This window comes from Phasianus colchicus, chromosome 3 (assembly GCF_987193195.1).
Source record: "Phasianus colchicus chromosome 3, bPhaCol1.hap1.1, whole genome shotgun sequence".
Classification (NCBI taxonomy): domain Eukaryota; kingdom Metazoa; phylum Chordata; class Aves; order Galliformes; family Phasianidae; genus Phasianus; species Phasianus colchicus.
Window position 1 is genome coordinate 85,019,136 of NC_143438.1, and position 23,771 is coordinate 85,042,906.

Sequence of the window (23,771 nt, forward strand, 5' to 3'; positions counted from 1 at the left end):
AGTGGCTGGTACCCAGAGAGGAACAGTGGTATTGCATCCTCCCACCTATTTCCATCCTTGGAGCCCCTGAGGGTAAAGATAAGCCTTAGCTTTGTGTAACATTTGGACCCAGCTACTACCTCATGAAAAGCAACTCTCTGAAGCTGAGCTCCAGCAACGCAGAAGAGCTGATGGGTGTGAAGAAGCCCTGCTGGCTCCATTGTCAGCTGGAACACATCCACAGCTGGTCCATTGATTTGGTGGGTTAGGAATGCTCTTGAAATTCTTTTGGTGATTAATTCTTCTCTGATAGCGCCCCGTCATCTCTGACTGATTGAGAGATGAAGTATCATCTTCTTGGGCAGAGTCCTGGTCTTGGTTATGGGAACATTTGTTTGGTCTTGGCTTGACAACAGCAGTGATATGTGTGTCGGGAGCCTGCCAGCAAAGGAAGCTTCAGGCAGACCAGAAAGCAGCAGCCTATCTCCTCTGTGGTGTTGGTAGTTTGTCTTCCTATCCTGGCTTTATGCTGGAAATACGGATAGAGCTTTGAGGTCTCTTGTTCTCTTTCCAAAGTGCTCCCTGTATCACCTCAGGTACCAGAAAGACTGCTGAAATCTTTCTACCAAAGACTACAGCAGTTTTCTGCAAGGAAATGGAGCTCTGCTCTCTGAGAGTTCGTTTCCATCCTGGGTTGTCCAGACCCTCTTTGTGATAAAGAGCACCACAAAACTTTTCATATTCTGCTCCAAAGTGCAAGATATGTTATCCCAGTTGTGCTTTTTCTAAATATATAGCCATGATTCATATAACGTTTAAAGATAGTTAAAGAACATGCAAGCAAAACCAGGCCCTCCACTGCTGTGTTGGAAGAAAGAAAAATAATATGTATCAGATACTGGTTCGTCATTTAACACATTACCTGAAAAATAATGTGGTGATGACTTCAGTGTTCAAACTGAGTGCTGAGGAAAATACGTTTGACTGGAATTCCAATTGTGCCTTATTGGAATGTTGAAAAAAATTAAGGAAATAAAAAGATAGGCATGTGTACCCAAACATCCCTAAACTTTATCCTCCCTTTCTGCTCTTCACCTGTTCCAAACTAAGGTTAGTTACCAGGATTTTTCTGTAGAGAAAAGATTAACGCTCTGTCACATTAGCTGGTCAAAGCAGGCCATTTTATTTTACTGACGTATTAAATCTTAAATTATTATTCTTTTTTTTATCACGTTACCTCCTTTATCACCTTGTGGATGGACTCATAAAAGTTAACTCATGAATAATTTTTGATTGTTTTCTGTTTTGTGTGTCCCAAAATGTGGCATTTTAACAAATGGGCACACAGAACAGGGATCGTGAAGTCAGGATCCTGATGGACATTGTGGCCACGTTAGTTAGGGGTTTTTCTCTGGGTGGTTTGATGGATGTGGTGATTCTGATGTGGGTTCCTTCTTACTGCTGGTTGTTTAAGTAATGGGGGATCTTTACAGCATCTTCATTAGTGGTTTAAGTGGGAATTTGGAGAATGGGGATGGGTGGGCCTTTGCTCAAGCTCTGTTGTGGTTCACCCCTTTCCGGATTCCTTTTTAAAGCAAGATTTTTAGGACCGTATGAGGAAATGATGGTATCTCCTTTGGCATATTTCTTGCTTCACTCTGCTCAGCCTGCCTTGTTTGCTTTTACTTTCTAACTATATCTTGGTTTTTGCCTTAGGTCATTGGGTTTCTGGAACAGTAACTGTCCTTTCTGTTCCATTTTTATTTATCATAAAGCAAGAAAAATTTGGTTTCTCCAGCTCTTGGAGGTGCTTTACATGTGGTGCTATAAGCAATACCAATAACTAACGGTGCTAATAGTCCTCATGAGGATCTGTGGCTGTCTGTACACACATGATGGAGATGTTGCAGCTATAAACATGCTGCTCTGCTGTGAATATTTTTACATGGCTTCTGCGTTATTTCTTCTGTAGGTGAAAGTAAATGGGAGTCAGCCTGGTACAAGAAGCATGCAGAAATAATCCCCGTGCAGGTGAAAACTGTGCTGACCTGTCAGAGGCAATGACTTCATCACCACTTCTGTGTTCAGTCTTACAGCAATGTAGATAAAACACAGCGTGGTTCTTTTACTTGTGTATGTATGTTTTAGATGTGTTTATATATACAAATGTTTGAACGCATCACTGCTGTAACTTTCTTGCTCCTTCCGCTCCTGGTTTCCATCTACTTCTCTTTTTCTATTCCACTTCATGTTCTGAGTTTTATGCCTGTGGTGTTTTTCACGTGCATATTTCCCTTTTTTCATTCCTTCTTTCCCCTTTCTTTCCTATTCTGGCTGTTCATTTTTTACCATCTCATCCACATTTGTCTTCTGCTCCAAGATGCTTTATCATTTCTGCTTGGCTCCTCCTTCCTCTCACAGAGACAGATCATTCAACCACCTTGGTAGCATCTGTGCACGCACTGATACTCCGCTGCTTCCAGAAGAGCAGCCACAGCTGTGCCTTTTTCTCTAAAAAAAAGGAATAGAGGAGCAGGAGCTGCTCCTATTTCCCTTCTCTCTAAATGATAACTTCTCAGCTTTTGCTTCTCATACTTCCTTCAGGTTGCAGCTTGCATACAAGTACGATGTATCCTAGACCCAATGATAGGAACCAAAGTGGTGCATAAATGGGGTCAGTGGTTGTAGTGCTGCTCTCCTCCATCACAGCTGATTGCAGTCTTTGCTCAGAGCTCTGGGCCTGCATTCCAGCCATTAGCTTCCTTAGCTGTCAGCTGCTAATTTTAATAGCATTCTGGCTTGCTGCAAGTGTGGAACTTTCCAGCCTGGTTGTGAACCTGTTTCTCCCCTCCTGAGGGATTTGGCTCTGTTCTGGACTGAGCCATGTGGCTGTGCTGCTGCCCAGCTCCTCCTGGGGCAGAGGGTTCCGGGGCATCAGCAACCAAGGAGGCTTGTGTGTGGTGATAAGAGCTTGATTAGTTTCAGCAGTCCTCATCCCTTTAAGAAAATGCATGGGGATGGCATATGGCAGTGCCTGCCCTGCAGTTCTGGGAGCAGAGGGAACTTTAAATGGAGCTGAGGCAACATCCTGTACAATACATAACATTTTTGTGTTAGCAAGGAGAGCTGTAAAGCTCAGCATCTTTTAGTTGGACTTGTAGGCTTTAAAGCTGAGTGTTTTGACTGCTTCTGATTATAGAAGCGGAGGGATCTGAAATAGGAAAATGCTTTGATGTTGGCAATTTGAAAAATGTGCTCAATATCACTTTGTGGCAGACCTTTTATTCTTGGCTGCATCAGCCTCATGGGCCCATGGCAGCGAGCGACTGGGTTGGATGGCTTTGCTTGCACAGCTGTTTTTTTCCAAAAAATCCCAGGACTCAGCACTGCATTTCCCATGCTGGAAAGCCAACGCTTTCCAGGCCCCTGTGTGCAGCATTGGCAGCCGTGCCTGGGCGTTTCTGTGACGGGTGACAATTCCTGAACGTGCTCAGCCCGCGCTCCTCTGCGGTCAGGTTGGGTGATCTGAAATAAGCGCGGTTGGTGCAAACGTATCTGGGGGCTTTCATTGGGTGGTGGTCACCTCTTGGAAAAGGTGTGATGAAATCACCATCATTTCAGGGGGTGTCATCAGGGTGTCAGTGCACAGAAGCAAAGCAGCAGCCTCTCCTATCCATGTTGCTGCTGATATGTGAGACCTCTGAAATGAGATGTAAACACTGAGTGTTATGTTTCATGCAGGATGACTCTTCATTTTTTTTTTTTCCAAATGTCTCTGCGATGCAGTGATGTGTCCCTGTGTCAACCCTGGGGTGAGGGGTTCTTTCAGGACATGACCATAACCTGATCTTTCTGATGACTCCTGCAGACAAGGGCCAGCTAATGCCAATTGTTTGGGTTGATTTCTATTTTCAAGACTCTCAGGCCTGATTTTGTCTCCCTAGCATACCCAAGTGAGATATTTACCCCAGTTTAATTCAGAGCAGAGACAGGCTGTTTATCTAATGAAGACTTTGGAGGTGGCATAGCACGTACACTTCTATTAGTTACAGCCCTCAACATGGGGCAGTGACCTGGGAGGTGCAGAGGCCCTTGCCCTGAGATGGATAAGGAGCAAATCATGTCTGAGGTAGCCTGGCAGGAGGAAGAGCTCTTAAAAGCCACATCTGTGCAGAGCTGTCACCATCCTGGATTGTTCCAGGTTAGCGTTTATGGCTAACTGCTGCTCCTCCTGCATTTTGGGCTTGAGTTCCACAGATGCTCATGTTCACCGTACGCAGCATCCTGCTGCTGGCCCTGGTTAAAACCAGATGTTTGTAGAAGAAGGAGTGGGTGAAAGTGAACCAAATGGCCAGAAAGTAGCCAGATCATATCCTTTTCTCCTACAGCACGTCATGGCTGGCGCGTGCCCAAGTCATGCTTGCCCACTGGAAGGGGGTTGTTTATGAGCTGTAGGTGGGAGATGTCAGCCAGCTGACTGCATCTAAACAAATAAATCTTTTTTTCTCTTTTTTTTTTCCCCTCAGTATCTAAGTGTGTGGCCTTTGCTGCTTGAGCGTTTCTTTTAAGCAGTTAAAAAGTTTTTCTAGACGAAATATGTTTCTGGGCTGAAGCTGAGAGATAAATATAACTCTGAGCTGGTGTATTGAAAGGAGGCCATAGTAAGTGTTATGTTGCCTTACTCAGTATTTTTTTTTTTTCTTCTTTTTGTGGTGATTCTGTTCTAACTTAAAATGGAAAACCTCCTGAAAGATGTTATTTTTCCTGTTAAAAGGAGCTGCATGCTGGAATGCCATTCACTGGTTTATGCTGCAGGGATCAGAGCCCCCAGCCCTCTTCTTTCACCAAGCTCTACGTGTTTGGAAGGCAGATGCATATGCAGCTGAGCCAAGTATAATAATAATAATAATAATTCAGGTTGAGAAGCATAGAGCACCCTGTGATTAGCAAAATAATGATTGCATATTGTAGAAACGGAGGGATGCTGTTTGACATAGCGAGAGGAACGCACACTGCAGCTGCTTTGCGAGATGCTCGGCTCACATTCCCCCACTGATGTTTTCAGCATAGAGTTCTGTGCAGGAACCACACAGAGCAAAGCACGTTTGTAAAGCGATGATTGCTTTTGAGTTTTCCAGTGAATTGTGCTGATAAAAGAGCAGCCAGAAAACTTACAAATAAGAGCTCTACGCACTGTGCTCTGCTCCCCAATGGTAATTTTATTTTTTTTAAATTTGGATGCAGATGCTGTGTATGTTCTCTCTGCTTGCCAAATGACCAAACTTTAGCTCTAGGATTTAAAAAAAATGAGATAGGAGGCTTTCCAAAGCCTTTCCTCTACAGGTGCAAGGTTGGATCCAGGTCAGTGTGATTGTGACAGAGATCTGTTACACAGTGCCACTCTGACATTTGTTAAGTGTGTTTGTAGGCTTGGCACTGATTATTTGCTGCCTTAAAATCTAATCTGCCCTTCTACATAACAGTGAACCGTGGATTTTATGCATACTTTCCTTTGATGTTTCATCAGCAAGGCTTGATAAAGAGGGCAGGGTTTCTTTGGCTTTGTGCTGCAGCCCCACTTTATCTCCCATATCCTTTGGTGTTGGAGTTGCGGGGCCATTTCTGAGACCTGACTCCTTCCTCCACTCTTTGTGGCTTCAGTGGCCTCATGCCAGCCATTTGGGTACCTCAGCCCTGCAGCAGCAATAGAGGCATCCCAAGTAGTTGGCGTTCTGGACCATTCTGGCTGCTTTGCTGGCAATGCAGTGAGCCAGTGTAGAGAACTGAGCCAGTCAGAAAACAGCAGAAAAAACAGTGAGATTGTCATAGCGTGGAGACATGGGAAAGAACAGGAATAGCCGTATGCTCTTGTGTAGGTGAGGCTAAAGGGAGATTTGGTGGTAGACCTGGAGAGCTCACACCGTCGCCTACGTCTGCATGCTCAGTGTTTGGGGAATATTTCATGTAAACACTGCTGGGCTTCTCCAGACCCAGGCTGTAATTCTGCATCTGCATGGGATGTTGCCCAACCTACACATGTGAATACTGTGAATATATAAATAAGTCTTTGGGAAAAAAAAATATATATATACAGGGTACTCATAAGGTGTTACAACCATTTTTCAGAAGTCTGGTTGTCCTCTGCAGATTTCTTTAAAACTGCCTAAGTATTTGCATAGGACTTATATAATAGGGGAATAATAATTAAAAAAAAAAAAAGTCTTAATTAGACTTGTTTTTCTTCAGGCAAACAGGTGGAGTATGTTCTTTGATCTCATCCAACTTCGTTTTCTGAGATTTCATGTTTTTCTTTCCTATATCTCTTCTTGACAGTACTCCTAGAATCATAGAAGGGTTTGGGTTGAAAGAGGGACCTCAAAGCCCATCCACTCCCAATCCCTACCATGGGCTGGCTGCCCCTCACCAGCTCAGACTGCCCATGGCCCCATCCAGCCTGGCTTTAAGCACCTCCAGGGATGGGGCATCCACAGCTTCTCTGGGCAGCTATGCCAGCACCTCACTGTCCTCTCAGTTAAAATCTTATCTAAATCTCCCCTCTTTTAGTTTAAAACTGTTCCTTCTTATCCTATCGATCATGTATATGCATGTATGGATACACATGCACACATACAAGCTTGTTTCCTTTGTAACAACATATATTTTTCCCAGACAGCTTTTATTGCCTGTGTACAACTGAATGAGCCATTGAGTTAATACTACTGTGTGAAGTTCAGGAAAGACCAGCAAACATTTTTCTAATAAGAGGATATTCTGGTCCTCTTGATAATCAACCTCCCATTGTAAACTCTTTTTGAGTCACAGTTTTAAATCTTTGTTCCAGTGGAAAAGATTTTTATGGTCAGCCCAAACAAGCATTAAATCCTGTTTTTTAGCAGAGTTGCCTAAAATAGTACAAATTCTAAATCGGAAGAGTGACTCTAGGGAAAAGAGAGAAAGTTGAAACAATACAAATCATGGTTTGGTGGCACAAACCTTCTGTCCCACCCCAAACCATGATAGAAATTTGGCAGAGATATCAGGCTGGCTTTCCTTGCTGTAAAATGCTACATGCTTTAGATGGCTGTATGGAACTGGATTTAGATCTTCCCTGTGGGTGGTTGTCCCCCTTTATTTTAGGATTCCAGTAAATAACTTTGGTGTAGTTTCCACTGGTTTTCTTCTGTGTAGCCTAATTCCCCTGTATTGTACAACCTTCCTGTATTTGGAGGGGAATGTTTTTCTGGGAAGTGTGCCCACGATTTGGAAACATGGTGTCTTCTGGGGGTTTTGAACTCCCATTTCCTTGCTCTTCTCCCCTACTACTTAGGCAAGTAGAACTGCCCAAAGTAGACCCATAGCTCTTCACACCGGTTCTGCACAGCTTATCTACTGCGTTTATTTTCAGTCATTGGAATTGTCATGGCAGCAGCAGCCTTTGGGATTATTATTTCGTCATGAGAGGGGATTAAGTCAGGACAGCCCACATTGTAAGGAGGGTGCAACAGGAGTGGCAGTGAGACTGTGGTGGGATGAGAGGAGTCAGTGCCAAGGTGAGCTGGGAAACCTGCATGGTTTTATTGGGATGTTGAGGTGCCCGTGCTCTAAGCACTCTGAGTTTTGCTGGCAGCATTGCAGCAATGTAGCTTAGATCTCTTAAAGCACATTCTGCTCTTCCTGAGCAATCCGCTGTTGAAATGTTGCAAGGATCATTTCTTACTTCTCTGTCCAGGCATGGATCTTAGTGCTCACATATGCATCTCTGTACCCCTTACTTGGGTTTGCCTCTGGAGACCAGGTTTGATCGCTATGCAGTTGTTCGTGTGCCTGTAGTGCTGCAGGCACAGGAGAATTGCCTCCCATGTGACCCTGTCCTTTTGTGGTGATACCCTAGCTTGTCTTCAGCTACTTCTCTCTCCTCCTTTGCTGTGTCCTTTGCTGGCACAGCTGGCATATGGCAGCTATTTGATGTGCTGACTTTGGAAACTTGCAGTGCAGCCGCCCAGTGTTCAGTGTAATATCTCATTGCAGTATCTCAGTTTTCCAAACCCTGTCCTTGAGTCGAGACTTGTCCCCTTGTATTTCCATCCTGCCTTTGGTCCTTCAGCATTCTTCCTGCTTGCTGATGGCAGTGCCAGAGAACTGAGCATCTGTTCACTTTGCGCTCAGTGTGGTCTGCCTTAGAAATACTGTAGAGGTAAGTAACCCTCTGAGCTGGGGAGAGGACTCTAACTGGCTGGGGCCTATCTCAGTACACACCTGGTGCACTCTTACTCTGAGCAAATAAGAATTACGCTTTCCTTACTTCTTTATCACATAGGAACAGCAGTCAGGGTATAAAGAGACTTTACACCACACAGGTTGTGAGCATGCCCTGCTTTCCATTTCTTTGTCTTGCATACTTTCTTTGTTCTTGTGGCTGTGATATTGAAGCATTTTGCCAAAATTGAAGGTGATAGTGATTTTAGTCTTTACTGTAGAACAGTCCCTGAGCAGAGAAGAACGGTGATGTTAGCATATGGAAGTGACGTATTTATTATTGATGATACTTTTAAATGATTAAACATTTTTTTCCTTGCATTATTTAGTGGAATTATGATATTCATCATTAATGGAAAGATGTCTGTCTAGGGAAATGCATGATTCATACTCATAAATACCTTCTCTGCTCTAATTATTTCCTTCCTATTGTCTTCTCCCAGCTCTTGCTTTTCCTTTTGGAGTAAGTGGAGTAAGTAATCATTCTGTAAATACCCTCTGCTAAATGCTGTGGTGTTTTCTAGCCAGGTAACTAAGATAGCACTCCAATAAGAGACATGGTAATTCAAGTAAGGAAGTAATGCTTAGGAAACCCCATCACGTTTGAGAACTCTTGCTAGCAAATATTAATCAGATTAATTTTTTTTTTTAATTTTACTGTCAAATATGCTGGAAGTGTGAATATTCCTGCCATTTTGTGTATTTGTCTCCCCATGGTATGGTGCGTTATTGTAGCAGGGTTTTATTAAAAACAGGACAATACTAACTGATGGTTCGGTTTTATAGGGTAGGCTTCCCCTAGTGCATGAAGACATGGGTCAGGTTCAGTATGTTGTAATGATTCTGTCAGTGGCCTGATATTACTTAGATCTTGGGTATTCTGATATGATGTGAAAATCTTGATAATGTGATCCTCAGCTTCCTTAACATCTCTGAAAACCTGCACCTCATTTCTCTTGACTCTTCGGAGCAAGCAGTTCTTGTCCTTACACAGGTATCTGTTGCTCATCACAACAGAAAAATAAACAGCCTTGCTCTTGCGTTTTTTTGGATTTTGTGGAAGCGAAGATGAGAGTCCTTCTGCACCAGACTCATGAACACTTTTTTTTCCCCACATAGCAAAAACAGGGTGTGTTTTAAAGATGAAATGTGTCTGTAAGGTTGCCTGCAATGCAGGGCATCAGAATACATTGATGGGACATGGATTGACTGCCAGAGCCCCTGTGTTTTCTGCGTGTTGAAGAACAGCTCTTTTAAGATAACAGAATATTCTGAATCGGAAGGGACCTTGAAGGATCATGGAGTCCAACTCCTGGCTACGCACAGGACCGCCCAAAATTAAAACTCTGTGTCTGAGAGTCTCCCTGAACTCCAGCAGCTCAGGGCCGTGCCCATCGCCCTCTGGTGCAGACCCTGTCCCTGACCCCCACCCGCCCCTCCCCTGACGCAGCTCCATGCCGTTCCCTCGGGCCCTGTCGCTGTCACACAGAGCAGAGCTCAGCGCTGCCCTCCGCTCCCTGTGAGGAGCTGCAGCCGCCATCAGGCCTCCCCTCAGCTCCTCTGCTCTGGGCTGAGCACACCCAGGGACATCCTCATACATCTTGCTCTCCAGACCCTTCTCCAACTCTGCAGCCCTCCTCTGGGCACTCTCTAGTAGTTTCACGGCCTTCTTATCTTGTGGCACCCAAACCTGCTCCCATTGCGGACCAGAAGGGACAGTCTCTCCCCTCACCCAATGGCAGTCCTTGCCCTGATGCACTTCAGGACATAGTTGGCCCTTTTGGCTGCCAGGGCACTCTGCTGACTCATATTCAACTCGCTGTCAACTAGAGCCCCTAGATCTGTTTCTGTTGGGCTGCTCTACAGCCTCCCATCTCCAAGACCATACGCATAACCAGGGTTGCCCTGTTCCGGCCCTATTCCCTGTTGTAGAATCCAGCACTTGCTATTACTGCAATCCATATGATTGATGATTGCCAGCCCTCCAGTCTGTCAGGATCTCTCTGCCCTCGAGGAAGTCAACAGCTCCTCTTAATTTAGTATCATCAGTGATCTTAACAGCTCATTGAAGCTTCCCGCTTTTTATGACTTTAAATAGATGCAATCAAATTTTACTAAATTAATACTTTGGTGTTAGTTTTCTTAAATCATTAATCTAAGAGCTATTTCTTGAGGAAGAAAAGGTATTAAAATGGAATCTTAATTGTTGACATAATTTTGGTTGATGCTGTAAAATGGACAGGATTTTTATTTCCCAGAGTTGAACAGCAGGAGCAGAGGAACAGTGCCTCCCACTAAGATGCAGATTTCCTTCACTGATCGTGTTTCAGAACCAGGATCCAAGGAAAGCCAATGCCCAGCTTGAACTGAACTTGGCAAAGGTTGCCAAAAAGAACAAGAAAGGCTTCTACAGGTACCTCAACCAGAAAAAAGTCCAGGAGAGTGTCCCTAGCGATTGATACAGGCAAACTGGTAACAGCAGATAAGGAGAAGGCTGAGGTACTTAACTTTTTTTTTGTCTTGGATTTCTCTGCTAACTGCTCGCCACACAGCCCTCAAACATTTGGTTTGATAGGAAGAGATTGGGGAAGTAACATCCTTCCCACTGTAAGCAAAGATTGGGTTCGTGACCACCCGAGGAACCTGAACATCCACAGATCTTTGGGTTCTGCTGAGAGGCATCCTAGAGTCCCGATGGAATAAGCTGATGTAGTTGCCAAGCCACTCTCAGTGATATTTGAGAAGTCGTGGTAATCAGGTGAGCTCCATGGTGACTGGAAAAAAGGTAACATCACATCAATTTTTAAAAAGGGTAAAAAGAATGACCCTGGGAACTGTTGACCTGTCAGTTTCACCTCTGTGCTGGGGGAGATCACAGAGCAGATGCTCCTGGAATCTACACTAAGGTGCATGGAAGGCAGGGAGATGATACAGGAGAGCCAGCATGGCTTCACCAAGGGCAAATACTGTTTGGTCAATCATGTGGCCTTTGATGGTGTCACTGCATCAATGGACATGGAAAGAGCTACTGATGTCATCCATCTCTACTTTAGTAAGGTCTTTGACACAGTCCTCCACAACATCCTTTTCTCCAAATTGGAAAGATATGGATTTGATGGGTGGATTGTTTGATGGTCGAAGAATTGGATGCAGGATGGAGTCCACAGAGCTGTGGCCAATAGCTCCATGTCCGGTTGTAGATTGGTGATGAGTGGTGGCCCCTGGGAATCAGTGCTGGAGTTGATAACTCTTTAATATCTTCATCAGTAATAACAACATTGGGATTGAGTGCACCTTCAGCAAGTTTGCTGATGACACCAAACTGTGGGGTGCAGGCGATATACCAGAGGGACCTAGACAAACTTGAGCAGTGGACCCACGTGAACTGCATGAGGTTCAACAAATCCAACTGCAAAGTTTTGCACCTGGGTCAAGGCAACCCCCATTACTAATACAAGCTGGGAGATGAAAGGGTTCAGTGCAGCCCTGCAGATAAAGACCTGGAGGTACTGGTGGGTGGGAAGTTGGACATGAGCTAGCAATGCACTCTCTCAGCCCAGGAAGCCAACCATATTCTGGGCTGCATCAAAAGAAGCATGGCCAGCAGAGTGAGGGAGGTGATCCTGCCCCTTTACTCTGCGCTGGTGAGGCCTCAGCTGTAGTACTGTGTCCAGATGTGGAGTCCTCAGTACAGGAAGACATAGATCTGTTGGAACACATCCAGAGAAGGGCCACAGAAATGATCCATGGAATTGAACATCTGTCCTGGGGCAGGTTGAGGGAGCTGAGGCTGTTCAACCTGGAGAAGAGAAGGCTCTGGGGAGACCTGAGAGCAGCTTTTCAGTATCTAAAGGGGAACTGCAGGAAGGAAGGAGATAGACTCTTTTGCTGGGTTTGTGGTGATAGAGCAAGGGGAAAAAAAAAAATAATCAGAGGATGTAATAGGCTTTTCCCTCCTTTATTATTCCTTCCCTTCCTGCCTTTGCTAAAATTATTTTTTAATTTCAGCCTCAAAAATCCTTCTAGGACTCCTATAAAGAGTTAATGTTTCTGTAGCTTCTTCCTGTGCAGCAGTACCAGCGAAAACAAGTTGCTGTTACTTCACTCTGCTTTATTGGTGTGCTGCTTGCCCAGCCTCTTGAGCTGGAAAAGGTGAGGAGCTCTTCACCTGGCATCTCAAGCTTGCTGAAGTGCCCTTACGTGGTCTCTCTGGGAAGAACGGAGTATCAAGAGTTCACAGATGCGTATGAACCTGGGAGCACAGTGAGTTTCTGTATCTCAGATAGTTCTCTGCACCATATTTTGCAGCTTTATCCTTTGGCCAAGCAGTTGAACTTTGTTTTGCTCTTGGTTTTGCAGGGCACCATGGTGTCAGGGGAAAGGAGGCTGTGCTTCCTGGCTTTTGCTGCCAATCAGCTCATTGCCAAGAACATAAGGATTTATTGTTTTTTTTTTTCTTTTTTAATTGTATCTAATCACTCTACAGAGGCTCTGTTTAATGTCTTACCCTTGTTTGAAATGTAGAATTTGTCTGCCACTATTAGTATCCAAATGCAGAGAGGCCACAAGACTTGTTCACAGAATCACAGAATTGTAGTTGGAAGGGACCTCTGGAGATCATCAAGTCCAACCCTGCTGCTAAAGCAGATTCCTGCAGTAGCTTACACAGGAAAGTGTTCCGCTGGGTTTTGCCTATCTCCAGAGGGGACTCCACCACCTATCTGAGCAGCTCGTTCCAGTGCTCCGTAACCCTCAAAGTAAAGGAGTTTTTCCTCATGTTTGTATGGAACTTCTGTGTTCCAGTTTGTGCCCACTGCCCCTTGTTCTGTCACAGGGAACCACTGAAAGGAGCCTGGCACCACTGACTTGTCTCCTGTCCATGAGATATTTATTACCATTAATAAGATCCAGCTTCATTCTTCCCTTCTCCAGGATGAACAGCCCCAGGTCTCTCAGCCTTTCCTCATAAGGGAGATGCTCCAGGCCCCTCATCATCTTTGTAGCCCTCCTCTGGACTGTCAGTAAAGGTTCCCTGTCTTTCTTGAACCAAGGAGTCCAAAACTGGACACAGTGCTGTAGATGTGGCCTCACCAGGGCAGAGGAGAGTAGGATCACCAGGTGTACTGCAGTGGATGGAAATTAAAAAAAAACAAAACAGAAACAACCACAGTTTCTGCCTTGCAAGCATGCTGCTAGAAGAGATGGAGTGATGGAGTACATGATGGTGAGTGTGGGGATATCTGTCCCTGCACAGCTCAGCCCATGGGTATGGCACAGTAGGCAGGGCTAAAGGCACCACAGGATTGTCCCCAGCCCTACGTGTCCCACTGCTGTATGGGATGCTGCCAGTCACTGACCAATGTCTGCCACCTCTCTGAAGCTGCATCCCCATCCTGATGTTTTCCCTGTGCCTCCCATGAATCTTTGTGCTGCCAGCCATCCCTTTGGCCTAGAGTAACCTCCTGTTTGTCTCTCTTTGAACGTGCTCCCCCCCTCACCAGCGGGCCGGTTGCAGGGCTGTGTGTGTTTATGTTGGTCACGCGGCTCGCACGAGGCTGTGACGAGTTCCTGGGCACAGAGCATCTGCAGACACGTGGCCCCAGCGTGCGGCGCTCAGCTCCTCCGGCCCAGCACCCAGGAGCTGAGTGGAGGTGGGAGGGGGGGAGACAAGCATTCTTAACCATTGACTGCAGAAGAGAGTTAATTAGAAAGATAGCAAAAAGCCCCCCCTCCACTGTTTGCGGGGGCGCCTGAAATCATGAGGCTGCTCTGAGTCTGTGTCTCTGAGCTGTGTGGCTGAAGTGAATGAATCACAGCTTGGGGGGGAGTAAAAGTCTGAGTCATAATCACTAATACTACAGAACGGATTTGCTTTGTTTTTTTGTTCCTGCACTTATGTGCGGAGAAGCAACATGAGCCCTTTCTCTGCTGTTTCATCAGGGAAGAATGCAGCCCTGTCTCCCCACAGCAGTACTCAGCTCTGTGATATGTCCCAGTTGGGTGACCCCAGCCATCTGCCCACAGCCTCAAAGGCCAGGGCAGCAGTCCTGCACCTCTGTCACTGCTGGGCAGTGAGAGGGGCGACTTAAAATACTCTGTTTTGGTAACCAGCACCTGTTCTAAAGCTCCTTAGTGTGACTTATTGGTTTATGGCCACTCAGCTCCCATGGCTCAGCAATGTAAATGCACTGACATAAGCTAGCTGTCACTTTCCTAGAGATGTTCCTACAGCTGCCCAAGTCTAAAACCCAATAGAAATTCAAATATTGATATTTTTATAGAGTTTTGGCGTTTTGTTAGGAAAACCAACTCTCATTGTGCTTTTAAATTTGGACTGTGAATCCAACACTGTTAAACTCACTTTGACTTCCCTCCCCAAAAGATGTACAGAAAAATTTAAAGAAAAAGCCAAAACCTTTTTCTTTCCTTGAACAGGGCCAGAAATTCAGTACTGAGCCAATCCCTGGGACCAGTGCTGCTCGCTGTGTGAGATGTCCCCCAGGAGGTTGTTTTGGGGTTAAATGGTTCCGTGGTGGGTGGCAGAGCTGGTTTGCCCCGCATGGCAGCTTCTGCTTTTGGTGCCAAGTTCTGGTTGTCGTGTTATTTTAGCTGATTAGATTAATTTCCTGGATGAAGTAAGTACGTGACATTAATTATGTTATATTACCAATATGTGCTGCTGCTTTAGACCTTGTATGTGCTTAAAAAAATTTTAGTGTACTTGCATTGCTTGAAGGTTCATGCACAGAACTGAAAACCTGTGCACGATCGTGCATGCTTGTATACATACATACATACAGAGACAGAGGAAGCAGGTGCAGTGGTTTAAATTTTTGTAAGCAGAGTGTTGTGCTATGATATCATGGAATCGTTAGGGCTGGAAAAGACCACTAAGGTCAACCTGTCCAACCATCAACCCATCCCCATCATGCCCACTAAGCCATGTTGTGCAGTGCCACATCCACTCTTTTCTTGAACACCTCTGGGGATGGTGACTCAACCACCTCCCTGGGCAGCTGTTCCAATGTCCAACCACTCTTTCAGAGAAGAAATTTTTCCTATTACTCAACCTGAACTTTCTGTGGTGCAACTTGAGACCATTCCCTATAGTTCTATTGCTGTTAAAGGGGAGAAGAGGCTGGCCCCCACTTCACCACAACCTCCTTTGAGGGAGTTGTAGAGAGTGATAAGGTCTCCCCTGAGCCTCCTCTTCTCTAGGCTGAACAATCTCAGCTCCCTCAGCCACTCCCACAAGATCTGTGTCTCAGACCCTTTACAGCTTCACTGCCCATCTCCGGACAAGCTCCAGGACCTTGATGTGTTTCTCATAGTGAGGGCCCAAAACTGGAACTGTTGTTTTTGCCCTGTGGTGTTCTTAATTTTTCACTGTTAAAGATAATGGCAGTAGGATAAATGTTATCCCCAGAGAAAAGCTGGCAGCATCTGGGTTCAGCAGTGGCAGCCAGGTGTTCCTGGTACCAGCTCCAAGTTTCACTGCCCCTTATACACCTAAAGCTGCTCTGATGGAGTGATAACACTTGCTATGAAGTTCATAGATGTTCTAGGTGTTTTTTTTTTTTTTTTTTCTGTCTTGTGCCAGGTTATTTTTTTTAGCCAAATCAGTTCCCTGGCTGCGTTTGCTACCTGACTGTAGGAAAGCAGCATTTTTTTGGGAGACTTCATTGTTGAAGTATGTGGAGAGTTGAGAAGTGTGAATGAAAAGCTGGGGGGGTTGGTCTGCTGCTGCTCATGTGCTCACAGTGCTGATGTCACTGTGGCTCTGCAGGCCACTCTGTGCTGCACACAGCTCTTCTGCTGGGGCAGCCCAACCTCATTCCCAGATAGCAGTAAACTCCTGCAGCAAAAAGAATTTTCTGTTTCCTTCCTCTCTTCCTCCCCAGCCTCTATCTATTAGCCTGTTCACTCACATGTTGCCAGTGTGATTAGGGCTGTGAGTGTATTTTTGAGATGCATCTCTAAATTTATTTCAGTTTTCTGTTCATAATTTTACAGGCTGCTAATAAACATTAAGTATAGATCAAGCCATGGAAAATGTGAGATATTTTGGTTTCTTGTCTGTGAAAAGGAGCTAATGGGCCTTTGGGTATGAGGATGGGGAATTTTAAGTCCTGGATATCGTTTTTTCCCCTTCTCTGTGTAGGACTTACAAGGAGGAAATTAAGTCTTAGAATAGAAGAATGCTTGATTTCTGCCTTCAGTCTCTTATCTCAGCTTGTGTAAGCCAACTATGCTTCTGAAGCTGGTCCCATCTGTGATGATAGGGTGATAGCAAAAGGAACAGGCAGGGACAGTAAAGAATAAATATCCATCCAGTTGAGTCTGGCCAAAGGTCTGAAATGAGATATGGATTCCCCTTGTGAAAATCTCCCCCCTCATTACACTAAATCAAAATGAAATGGAGATACTGATTTAATTCATGCTCTCTTGGTATGTAGAAATGTCTAAATATGAGTGCATTAAAACAGGTGAAATGATTCCAGCAGCTTTTCTTGGGGAGAAATACGTTATCGCTGCGAGGCTTTGATAGAATGAGGGCAAACTTGTATAAAATGCCAATGCTTCCTGTTGGCTTTGTATTTGCATAATTCTCAGTGCTTTCACAAGGCTCCTTGCTTTCGAATGTTTGTCCAAACATTAAGTAATCTGCAGCAGCCTGGGGCTTTCAGCGGCCATAGTTTCTGCCTAGGAGGGTGGGGAGGCTTTGGCTGAGGAGGACAAGATGAGGTTTTGCTGAAGGTGGAACTCTTCCAGGAAATTGGCACCCAGCTGTCAACACTCAGGACAGCCTAATGATGCTCAGCAAGACCTGCCTCGGCTCAGGCTTGTCGTATGGGAGTAAACTCAGGTGCTGCCTCAATCTGGATTAAAAGATCAGACAATAATGGTTCTGTGGCTGGAACATTTTCGGGGATGCTTCCTGTTTGTTTGTTTTTTTGTCTGTTTGTTTGTTCTTTTGTGGGATGGCTCATTATTTGTCACCATTTAGTTGCTCCTGTGGTCCACGGGGGCCGAGGTTTTGCCTGTGCTCAGTCATTTCTCTGTATCCTCAGTGCCAATGGGATTTATTTCAGCCCATGCTGCAGCCCTGTCTGCATACAGCCAGGCTTTCCTGTTTGCTTGGCAGAGATCCTGAGGGCAAAAAGGGTCCCCACGTCACTGAGCACTGTGGGACCGCTCAGCAAAAATGTTAGCACAGATTTCCCAGCCCCACAGAGAGCTGGGGGTGTCCTATCTGGTCCAAACCCACTGATCTCATGAAAACCCTCGCAGCACCCAAATCAGGCATTGTGCTAAAAGGCAATGGAATACGAGAAATGAATCAATTCACATATCCTGGTAGTTGTATCTAAGCCACAGGGGATGTCCAGAAGGAAATGGTGTCACGCATTGGCAAGGCAGCAGCCGCATTTACTGGCTTAATTGAGATTTACTCATTGAAAATCTGCAGCTGAAAGGCTGAACTCTGAATGTTGGACTTGAAAAGTTATTTTTTATCTAAACATACAGATCTGAAAGCTGGAAATATATCAGAGGTACAGGCAAATAATCTGAGTGCCTTTGAAAATAAATGGCTTAAATGAGCGCTGAGCAGTAATCTCCCAAGACATAGTAAAATAGAAGATAGAAGTATTTGGCGGATAAGAAACAGAACTGTCTGCTGTGTCGGGGGTCTGCTGGATAGTGGAATGGAGACACTGGCAGTGGTAGGAACAACCCTGCTCTTACATGCATTAACTGGGAGGAAATTATACTGGGTTCATTGTAGCCTGCGCAGGAGGAGCAGCGATAGATGGGAGCGGTGGAGCCCTGCTTGGTTGACAAAAGTCAGGCTCATTTAAAAGCTTTGTTCATTTGGGGTCTGTGCATAGAAGAGTGGGATAATGTGGCACTGTCTGTCACTGTGATTTTGTCCTTGCTGGTAGTTTGAGCTTGCTGTGTAATTCCTGTTAATTCTACATATACAGCACAATGCTCAGATTTCTTTTACTGCAGAAACAGATTCCTCCTGTCTTCATTGCTGCACCTGCAAAATAAGGTGTATTATACTTCTTTTCTCTACAGTAGTCCTTTAAAGATGCGAGTTACTGGAATTTCCCATGAAATGTCCAAAATGAGTTCCCATCACAGTGGATGGTTGTAATAGGTGTGGCATGTAGGTGAGAGAGAATAAGAAAAAGCCAATTAAGAGGTGTTACCAATGAGCAGAGGAACATGAGTGCTGAATGCTACTGGGATCTTGAAGACTCCTTCCTTCTTAAGCAGCCAAAGGGTATAATCTCACCAATTAATATATCAAGCTGAATCTTAAGGCTGGTTGGGCCACCTGCTCCTCTTCTGCTGGAAAACATCCAGAGCTGAGTGTAGCTGGAAAGCTTTTTGCTCCAACCTGAAGTTGTTCATAGCCAGCTTGTACTCATTTGGCCTTGTGAAAGTATCGTCTGTAATTGCTGTTTGTGTGGTAAGGAGAGCAGTCTTGTCTCCTCAGAGCCATGCAGCTTAAACACTGGCAGCTCTCATCTCCCTTGTAAGAAGGACTTGTCATTCCCTCCTCGCACCTCTGATGGGTTCTGTTTATATTCATCCTTCTTGAACATAGGCTCCCAGGTGGAGCTTAATATCTTACAGTGTTCTGCTGTTACTGGTACACCTTTACACCTTCTCTAAATCTACCAGAAATACTTCGTTCTCCAACAGTTGTCAGTATCATGTAGACTGTGAAGACCTACTGAGCTGATGTCTCTGGTTGTCTCTTCCCAGCATTTGGTGATGTGAGTCATAGGAATGTAGTATTGAGTCTTCTTCTCGCTAAAGCCTTACGCTTGGAGAAATGAGGGGGTTGATCCTAGTCTACCTGCAGAGTGACATTTCTAGTGTTTAGTTTAGGCCTTAACTCAAACTGATCTTCCTCCATTGCTGGAACTAAGCCCTAAGCTCAGTGTCTTTGAAGAAGTGTGGAGTTCTTAGAAGAAACAACAATTGAAAATGTTTCTTTTTTTGTATTTGAGCATTTTTTACCAGGATTGTTTGGCAATATAGGGATATAAAAAGTACATTTAATATGATGGTATATCTATTTTTGGTTTTAATCTTCATATTGATGACTAAGAAGATACAGTTGCTGTAAATTGTGATGTTTGTGATGTAATAGACTTTCTGCTACTAAGATGAAATTTCTACTTACAGTTTTCTTCAAACTGGCAGGTGCTTCAGTTATTTGTTTAAAGAATTTGCATCTTTTTAACGGGGATTTCAGGAGCTGAAGTGAAACTCTGAAGGTTTTAGGCAGTGCCATGGTTCACCTGATTTCCAAGGGCCCCCTCGGCACTGTGGGTTGATTGCAGCTCCTACTACCGATGTGATGAAGTCAGTAACAACTCCATGCTGTAGATAGTTGAGTTACTTTTTGCAGCAAAGCAGCTTGAAATTGAGGTGCACTCTGTTGTAAGTAAGGGCTCTATCTCTGGAAGAAATTTACCTACTCATCTGTACTTTTGGTGGTTATAATTTGAGGCCCATCTCATAGAATCATAGAATAGCTTAAGTTGGAAGAGGCCCTTAAATGTCATCTATTTCTATTGCTCTGCAATGAGCAGGGAAGCTAGCCATTAGGAATGAACTGTCAGTGCAGAACTGATGCTGGCAGAGCCTTTGCTTTCCATGCTTTGTTTCATTTGTGTGGAAGGGAAGAAAAAAAAAAGAGAAAAGCCAGCAAAAACAAAAGCAGACTTTCTGCTGCAGCTGTTTGAAACAATAAATGAGCCACGATGTGATGTGGGTTTTATTTTCTTTCCCCCCCTCATTTCCTCATCCAACTTTTTTTTTTTTATTTCTCAGTCTTGGCAGTGGGAACAACCATTCTCAAGAGCTGGTGCTCTACTGTGGTGAGTCACTGGAACCACATGCACTCTGTTTACTAGAGTGCAGAATGTGCTCGTGCCTTGCTACTTCCCAGCATGAGTGACTTTGCCTTTATGAAGCTCTATGCATACGAGATGACTGTGGGAACTCGTCTCTGTAAGGCCAACACCTGAGCCACTGACGAAGGGAGTCTGCAGTGCAGTTGAGGTCAGTGTGATATGTAACCCCAGTGATGTAATGCACAAGGTTTTGACCTGCGGGAGGTTCAGCCAGGGTGGCTGAAGCACTTGTGGACACAGCTACTGTGTTGCTCTTCTCCTGGAGTTTGTTCTGGGACACGTGGGAATGGGAAACATCATGTGAATCAGCTCAGATGTTATCATGCACTGCAACTGCATCATATTAAAGTCACCTGAAAAGGGTTACTAATAGTAGTTTGTACTGTTTTTTGGGAAGAGTAATGAAGTGAAGAATAGTGAGTAGCAAATACCTGAGTTATCTGACTTGAACTCATTTGTGCTAGGAGACCAGCACCTTCCTCTACTGCCAGACATGAAATTACACCCAGATGTGAGTGTCAGAATAGGTCTGATGGGGCAAACCCACAGTAAGAAAGCTGTCTGTGAGATTATACATGAATATATCTTCATAAAAACACATAGTTGGTTTAATTAGTGACCCTGTGGTTACATGGACCTGTAAGGGTTGTGGCAGGTGGTCTCCTGGCGATGCAACTGCCGTGGTAGATGTTGTCATTGCTGTGTCTGCTCTGCTTCCTGTAGGCTGCGGTGGTCCCTCTCAGAGGCAGAAGGGGAACTGTGTCAGTTCCTCAGCTGCTACAAGTCGCAGCTGGTGAATTAGTTTAACCTGTTAATTTAATCTTGATAGGGCAGCAGGTCTTAGAATCATAGAATCACTCAGATTGGAAAAGACCTTAAAGATCATTGAGTCCAACCATGACCTAACCAAACTACCCTAACTCTAACAACCCTCTGCTAAATCATGTCCCCGAGCACAGCATCCAAACGGTTTTTAAACACATCCAGGGATGGTGATTCAGCCACCTCCCTGGGGAGCCTATTCCAGTGCTTAATAACCTTTCTGTAAAGAAGTTTTTCCTGATATCCAACCTAAACGTGTGGATGCTGATGCCCAGTAGTGGGCAATGACAGGACTGTGCTTCCTTCTGCTAGGTGTGCGGCTCTTTTCTCCAAATATCTGAGGCTGGAGACCAGATGCTGAGCAAGGATAGTGGTTGGGTTTGATCTTGTCTGGTGATCGCTGTGTTACTATGTTTAAAGCCCATCAATTTCACTGGAAGGCTCATCACATGGTCTCTGCAGGGTTCAAATTCTTCAGAGTTATTCCTGGTTCCTGTAGATATATAGGGCTGTGATGCAAATGTATTAATGCCTAGAATGCCTCAGGGCATCCTAATGAATAGGACTTCACTGGTGGAACCGAACCATGTATAATGATGTACAATAAGCTCCTCCAGGTTGCCTATGTCCATAGGGATGCTTGAGGATTTGTATTTAGAAGGCAATTTCACAGTTTTCCAGAGGTCTGTTTCTGTGGGAAGCGTAATGAGGAGCAGGGTGGCAGGAAGTGATGATGTGAAGGCAGTTGAGGATCACAAGATCTTTAATCCCTCAGTGCCCCACAAGTGGGGCTCTTTATGCCTCCCTGTTCCGCTGCATTAGGGTTAGAAGAGAACAGACTCCTGCTGTCCTGGTTCCATGTGCTGCCTCCAATGGCTTTATGCCACTCTGAACTCAAATGAAGAGAAAGGAAGATAGGATGCTGTCATATTGGCCTGGCTGCATTCATGGAGATCTCTACTAGTGTGACTGTTTTGATAAAAAGAGGACTAGAAATTTCCCTCTTTTCTGTGGTGCTGGCTGATTACAGTGCTGATATGGGAATCACATATGCAATGCCTATACATGTTCCCAAACCTGGTGGAGACCTCCACAAATAAACTAAAAGTGTGCTCAGAATTGCTGCAAATACTTATTTCTTGTCTGCAACAAACCATCCAAGTCCATCTTGAGTAGCCAAAAGGGCTGTCGTTGATGGCTCTGAAAAAAAGTAGCTCTGAGGGGGTGAATGCTTTTTCATGTTGGTGAGAGTAAGTTCTTAGCAGCTAAATTAGGCTTTGTCAACTCAAGGCTAAAACTTCAGCATAGCTGTGGAAAGAGCAGGCTGGCTTTGGCATATCTGGATATCAGCATGATGCGTTTCCTATGGTAGGTGTTGGGAAAGCCTGCATCTGCTGTAAAACAAACAGCTCTTTCCTTGGAAGTGTACTTGCTGAGATATGGTTGATGGACAAGTCTCCCTTGATAAATGTGACTTCACAGATCGTATTTTCAGCCTCATGGAAAAAATGGAAAAGGTATCAAATGTGTCAAACTATTTAAAGGACAAGTCTGAAGGTTTGAAGGTAATCATCCTAAAAATAAACATTAAAAATGATTCATGAGCTTAGGCCAGGTTATTTCAAGATCAAAATCAAGGCCACGGCACTCTAACTCTCAGCGTAGGTTTCCAGGTCATTTTCATTGACTTTGTTCATCTGTGCTGCTTTTGAGGTAAGAAAAAAATGCAAATACCTACCAGGATCTTTACACTCCCTTCTTGAAAGCATATTCCTGAGGAGTCCTGATTCTTCTTGCAGTCTTATGATTGCAGGCCTGTTCTGTGTTGTTTTCCTTTGGTATCTCAATTTACCCATTAGGGAAAAAAAATAAAAAAAGAAAGAAAAAAAAAATTAGTTATGGTGCTTTTTGTATGATCAAAGCTGTTGTACCTTGAAACAGGTTGCCTGGAGAAGCTGTGGAAGCCCCATCCCTGGCGGTGTTCAAGGCCAGGTTGGATGAGGCCCTGGGCAGCATGAGCTGGTGGGGGGCAGCCCTGTCCACAACAGTGGGCTGGGACTGGATAAGCTTTAAAGTCCTTCTCAATCCAAGCCATTCTGTGATTCTATGAACTTTTTTTGGTACAGTGATGTGTACACAGTGACAGCGTGTGGACGGGTCCTATGAGGACGTGGTGTAGCAGGTCTCGGGACCTGCTGGAACGAGTAGCCGTGACAGCCTTGTTTTTCCAAGATAATCTTTTATCAGGAAAGCAGTTTGGAAGATGTAGGTGAAAGGTGATGCTGACCAAGTGCTGCCACTTTCCTGGCTGTGTCCTTTGACTTTTTAGGCTTTTCTTAGCCTCGCTCATCATATTGCAGCTGCTGGATTGCTCGTCACCAACTTGAGCTGCTCCAGGATCATAGGAAGGATTCTGGGGACTGGAGAAGTGTGAGCTGGTGACTGTGTGAAAGTTTACATTTGTTGTACTGTAGACACATCTGATCTGATGTCCTGATGCCCAAATGAGCACATTGGCTGGGTCAGAAGAGGGCAAGATGTGTCATCTTCTTAAGAAGTGACTGAATAAGCTAAATATTCTGTATTCAGTGTTATTTTTATGCTTGCCTGTAAGCGCCAAATAATCAAGTTCAGTTGTTACAATGCCACTTAATTATGAATCTTGATGAAATACTTGCTCCTTCCTTCTTTTCTTTTTCTTTAACCTTGGGACCTTCTCTCACTAAATATGTCCCACAGTCTGATTATGCGCCATGTGGAAAAAAATATCTTTAT

The 23,771-nt window shown here is 44.6% G+C and overlaps 1 protein-coding gene across 21 annotated transcripts in view; it reads left to right on the forward strand.

Annotated features, from left to right (window-relative positions):
• Window positions 1-23,771, forward strand: part of LOC116227747 (uncharacterized) — a 130,597-nt gene that overhangs the window by 6,932 nt on the left and 99,894 nt on the right. For 13 of the 21 annotated variants that reach the window (XR_016465341.1, XR_016465346.1, XR_016465335.1 and 10 more), the window contains exons 2-3: window positions 10,494-12,498; window positions 20,092-20,322. The exons of 1 other annotated variant lie outside the window; for it this stretch is intronic. The gene's annotated coding sequence lies outside the window, so the exon portion shown is untranslated. The remainder of the gene's footprint in view (window positions 1-10,493; window positions 12,499-20,091; window positions 20,323-23,771) is intronic. 7 more of the 21 variants (XR_016465333.1, XR_016465329.1, XR_016465330.1 and 4 more) reach the window with 6 other exon arrangements.